The 6011-nt window shown below is 42.8% G+C and overlaps 1 non-coding gene across 1 annotated transcript; it reads right to left on the bottom strand.

The window, feature by feature from the left end:
- Positions 1 to 2146: 2146 nt before the first annotated feature.
- Positions 2147 to 2219, bottom strand: TRNAG-UCC. Its single transcript has one exon. It is a non-coding gene; the product is annotated as a tRNA-Gly (tRNA).
- Positions 2220 to 6011: the final 3792 nt, after the last annotated feature.

The following is a 6011-nucleotide window of genomic DNA, read 5'->3' as shown; positions in this document are numbered from 1 at the left end:
CCTGATGCTGGGAGGGATTGGGGGCAGGAGGAGAAGGGGTCGACAGAGGATGAGATAGCTGGATGGCATCACCGACTCGATAGATGTGAGTCTGAGTGAACTCCAGGAGTTGGTGATGGACAGGGAGGCCTGGCGTGCTGCGATTCATGGGGTCACAAAGAGTCGGACACGACTGAGCAACTGAACTGAACTAAACATCATGCTAATTGCCAGGCTGGATGAATCACAAACTGGAATCAAGACTGCTAGGAAAAATATCAATAACCTCAGATATGCAGATGATACCACTCTAATGGCAGAAAGTGAAGAAGAGGTAAAGAGCCTCTTGATGAGGGTAATAGAGGAGAGTGAAAAAAGCTGGCTTGAAACTCAACATCCAAAAAACTAAAATCATGGCCTCTGGTTCCATCACTTCATGGCAAATAGAAGTGGAAAAACTGGAAGCAGTGATAGATTTTATTTTCTTGGGCTCCTGCGGACAGTAACTGCAGCCATGAAATTAAAAGACACTTGCTCCTGGGAAGAAAATCTATGACAAACCTAGACAATTGTTAAAAAGCAGGGACAGCACTTTGCTGACAAAAGTCCATATAGTTAAAGCTGTGTTTTTTCCAGTAGTCGTGTAAAGATGTGAAAATTTGAGCATAAAGACTGAGCGCCAAAGAATTAATGCTTTTGAACTGTGGTGCTGGAGAAGACTCTTGAGAGTCCTTTGGACAGCAAGGAGATCAAACCAGTTAATTCTAAAGGAAATCAACTGTGAATACTCACTGACAGGGCTAAAGCTGAAGCTCCAATACTTTGGTCATCTGATGTGAAGAGATAACTCAGTGGAAAAAATCCTGATGCTGGGAAAGACTGAGGGCAAAAGGAGAAAGGGGTGGCAGAGGATGAGATGGCTAGATAGCATTACAACTCAATGGACATGAATCTGAGCAAACTCCAGGAGATAGTGGAGGACAGAGGAGCTTGGTATCCTGTGATCCATGGGGTTGCAGAGTCGGACCTAAGTTTGTGACTGAACAACGCCAAAAGTTCTCCAGACTCCAAGAAAAGAGGGATATATCTGCCAACTTAAAAATATGCACAACGTGAGAGTTGGGAGTTAAGTTTTATTTGGGGCAAAATGAGGACTGTGGCCTGGGAGACAGCAACTCAGGTGGCTCTGAGAAACTCTCCCGAAGACGCAGGAGGAGAGGGGGAAGGTGAGTATAAATGCCGTTTTGGTGAAGGGGGAATACATGCAATCAAGCACATATTTTTTCAAAAGGTTTCTACCAGTCTCGTGAAGAGGAACAGTCACCACCATGAAGGATTTTAGTGCTTTTCTAGCTATCAGGAGATATAAGAATTCGGCTCATAAAACAGGCTCCTGAGAATCCCTACCTATCTGAAGACCTGCCCTGCCTGTTTTCCTCTGAGCACAGAGTGCCTCATTTTCTGCTCTTCACCTCAAACTCTTTTTAGGGGGTGCTGAGGGTCAGTAGTTATAGCAGCAAATGCACTTAACCCTTGCAGAGGTAGGTAGGTAGATGGCAAGTGCCAATTTGTAGTTGACACATTAGATATATTATACACACACACACACCCTCGAGGGTTTATGTGCACTAACAAAAAAGTTTTACCTATTGAGTAATTGTTTTCTCAAAAACAGGCTCTAAATATTACAAGTATAGGTTCCATGGCCATACAGCCTGGTATACTAGCTCTGACACCAACTTTCCCATTCTCTGCAGGCCTCAGTTTCTTTATCTGTAGAATGGGGATAACAAGATTATTGCAAAGATTCAATAAATTAATACATATACTATTATTGTTAATAACATGGAAATTTCCTACAGGAATTTTAAGGGCCATAAATAATACTGCTGTTATCGCATCCTGACTACCTTCTTTCTTGTCTCTTTCAAATGCCAAGCTCTTTCCTGTCTCAGGATGTTGGCCTTTGCTATATATAATCTTCCTAGGATCCTCTTCCCCAGTTTTGCGCATGACAGATCTCCTTTCATCCTTGAGCTCTAGGCTCAGATGTCACCTCCTCAGAGGGGCCTTCTCAAAAACAGCCCCTCCTCCATCCCTCATGACTGTCTATCACATTCTTTTTTTTGCCTTTTTTGGCTGCACCGCTCAACATGTGGGATCTTAGTTCTCTGACCAGGGATCAAACCTGTGTCCTCTGCAATGGAAGTGCAGAGTCCTAACCACTGGACCACCAGGGACATCTTCTACATTCTTGTTTGTGCTCATCACAGAGTTGATCACCCTGTGAAGTCACCCTGTTTACCTCACCACTTGTCAACTCTCTTCCATCATTAGAATGTAAGCTCCACAGGGGCACTGACATTGTTGTCTTGTTTACCATGACATCCTGAAGGCACAGGGCAGTGGTTCTCAAAGTATGGTCCATGGAACCCCTGGAAAGGTCTTATAAGGTCAAAACTCTTTTCATAATAACACCAAGACTTCTTTTGCTTTTTTCACCATGTTGACTTTTGCCCTGATAGTGCAAAGGCAACAGTGGGTGAAACTGTCGGCACCTTGGCATGAAGTCATGGAACCAGCTATACTAGCAGTCATTATATTATTCTTCAGCTCCATGCACTCACAGGAAAAAAAATAAAAGCCAGTTTCACTTAAAAGTCAGTTAAGAATATCCTTGAAGAAGCAATGAAAATTATTTTCATTTAGTTTTTACCCTTGAGTACATGACTTTTCAGTGTATGTATGCTGGTTATTTTTAGGAAGAGCTCTCTCCTGAGTAAATTCTTTTTTTTTTTAATGAACATAATTTTCAGTGGAAAGCACAACAATGAACCGTGGATAGGAGCATGGAACTGAAGATGTGGTTTTGAGAATTACCAACTTAGAGCTGACAGTGAAAGATAATGTCTAGTAAATACTTGACACTGTTTCTACCCAAGGGCTGACAGACAAGTTTTCTGCTCTCAAGGATCTTCTAAGAAAGTAAAGAGTAGAGGTCAGGATGGAGGTTTGCTATATATTTGAAGCTAGAGAAGAGGAAGGAAAAAGAGGCCAACAGGAAACCACTTAGGAAATGCATCAGTTAAAGAAACATCTCTGCAAAGCAATATTGCTTATTAGTAGCAAAGTTGAGTGGTTATGGGCTACATGCCAAGATGTCGAGACAATCCTCTTATAACGGTAACTGTTACGGTTTTCTTCAGCAAAATGAGATTCTACTTATATGAATACTACTTTAACGGATGTTGGTTATTTTCCCCTTTAACAGAGGATCCTTGCTCATCCAGAGAACTTTCAACATGAACTAATGGGCAAGCGGCAATATCACAGGCATCAAGTCCAGAAGTTTGTTGAAGGATAAGCCCTTATCCTTTACCTGTCACCTCTGGATTCTGGCCCATCCAGAATGGAAGAATGAAAGACAGGAGGAACGAAAGACAGGGAGATGGGAAGGGTGATACAGAGCAAAAGAATTCCTGCAGTTTTTAGTGGATAACTTAACCTGGGCATCTTCACAGCAGGACAGAGGAGACCACGACGGGGTTAGAAAGGAGATAGAGCAGCATTTGTGCCCGTGGGCACTCATCAAGTTTCCATGAGAGGCCATGCTTCTCTGGAGCCACACAGTGCTCTGTCAGGGGAGGAGCAGACGGAAGTTTCAGCTTGTTTCCTTGGCAAAATCCCTGAATTCCAGAAAGGCATTGAGTCGTTTTGAGGGATAAGAGATTCACAGGCTCCATCTTCCTATGGCTTTACAGAGGTCCTGAACCATAATGAGAGTGAGTTTTTCCTATGTCCTTTACTGAGTATCTGCAGAACCTTCATACAGATGCCGGGCTCCAAGACCCAGGCATGACCTTGCAGTCACTGGTGATACTGCTTCCTTCATCCATCACCTCAAACTGAAGAACTGTGAAAAGTAGTCGAGATGAGGTAGTGACTGAATAGGTGGAAGGCTGCTGGGGCAAGGGAAGCTTGGGGTAATTAGGGATGACCAAAGTTAGGGAGCACAAAGAGGACGGTGGAGGGCCGAGCAGACCACCTCCCACTTAGTTGGAAAGTTTGCTCTTGGATGCAACTGGCTCATTCACCCTCAGGCCACCAGCACCACGTGTAGACTCTATCTGTGAGCCCCATGTCCATCAGACCACTCCCTTTCTTTCACCCACCTCACCCCCTAAGGTTTGGTGCTCTATGGAATGCAAGGATGCCCAAGGGCAGGCTAGCTAACTAGTCTATTTTTGCTTTTAACCAGTTACATTTACGTATTGTTTTGATTGTAAAGGCTATCAGATCGAGTCCTCTTTTCTTCTCCCTTTTTACCCTCAAATGTTCACTGGTATACCTTTAGCTGCACGTTTCAGTTAAAACTGGATTAAACAAATTGGGGTTTACTTTCCCTTTAGAACAAGAAGGAGACAGGCAGCTGATGGCACTGCTTAAGCAGCTCAGCACTACTGGATAAGATTCTCTCACCTCCTTATCAATTAGCACAATTCTAGACATCCATATTTTGGGGGGGTGGCAACATGGTAATAAGAGAATTTAGCATTTCTAGTCTCTAGAGTGAAAATGAACAAAAACAGGAATGGGTTTCAGTTAGGAAACCAACTCTGTCTTCCATAGCATTTTTGCCTCTCTACCCCCTGTATAGCGTTTTATTAAATTGTACAAAGCTTTCTAACAAACATGACCAGGGCATCATTCCATAATTCTCTAAGAACTCCAGTTCCAAGGTTAGTCTTGCTTTCAAACTCCAGGCAGAGAAAGACCTGGAGAGTCTGCTCATTCCTGTGGTAAAGCACAGTTCTGCAGATCCCAGGAGATCTCCTCAACAGACTAGTTGATTTTGAGCCTCCCACTTCCTGGGTAAAGGCACATCCATCACCCTCCTGCACCAAACTGCTGGCTCTAATTTTAAATTGAGAATACAGGAATTGAGAAAACAGGAAACTGATTTTTTTGGGGGAGTGTACCCTTATAGCAGAAAGTGAAGAGGAACTAAAAACTCTTCTGATGAAAGTGAAAGTGGAGAGTGAAAAAGTTGGCTTAAAGCTCAACATTCAGAAAACGAAGATCATGGCATCTGGGCCCATCACTTTATGGGAAATAGACGGGGAAACAGTGGAAACAGTGTCAGACTTTATTTTTTTGGGCTCCAAAATCACTGCAGATGATGACTGCAGCCATTAAATTAAAAGACGCTTACTCCTTGGAAGAAAAGTTATGACCAACCTACATAGCATATTAAAAAGAAGAGACATTACTTTGCCAACAAAGGTCTGTCAGTCAAGGCTATGATTTTTCCAGTGGTCATGTATGGATGTGAGAGTTGGACTGTGAAGAAAGCTGAGCGCCGAAGAATTGATGCTTTTGAACTGTGGTGTTGGAGAAGACTCTTGAGAGTCCCTTGGACTACAAAGAGATCCAACCAGTCCATTCTAAAGGAGATCAGTCCTGGGTGTTCTTTGGAAGGACTGATGCTAAAGCTGACACTCCAATACTTTGGTCACTTCATGCGAAGAGTTGACTCATTGGAAAAGACTGTGATGCTGGGAGAGATTGGGGGCAGGAGGAGAAGGGGATGACAGAGGATGAGATGGCTGCATGGCATCACTGACTCAATGGACAGGAGTCTGAATGAACTCCAGGAGTTGGTGATGGACAGGGAGGCCTGGCGTGCTACAATTCATGGTGTTGGAAAGAGTCGGACATGACTGAGTGATTGAACTGAACTGAAGGACAAAATGAAAACAGGAAGAAAAATGAAGACATATGGTTGATTTGGATAATTTCATTTTAAAAGGAAAAATAATCTCCATATGAGTAATGAAAAAATCAAAATTTAGAGTGAATATGAATCTAAAATGGCTCTAAAAACTAAAGTCCTCTTTAAAAAAGACGTAGTACTGGCTGGTTAAATAAATATGCAGGCTTCCTCATGTGACATGCCTAGTGTTCATGAGATTTTAGTTAAATAGAAAAACGTGAATTACTATGGTTTGGGTGATGTGTTGTTTTCCAAATTA

This window comes from Oryx dammah, unplaced genomic scaffold, assembly GCF_014754425.2.
Source record: "Oryx dammah isolate SB20612 unplaced genomic scaffold, SCBI_Odam_1.1 HiC_scaffold_29, whole genome shotgun sequence".
NCBI lineage: Eukaryota > Metazoa > Chordata > Mammalia > Artiodactyla > Bovidae > Oryx > Oryx dammah.
This window is presented reverse-complemented; position numbering and strand designations above follow the sequence as displayed.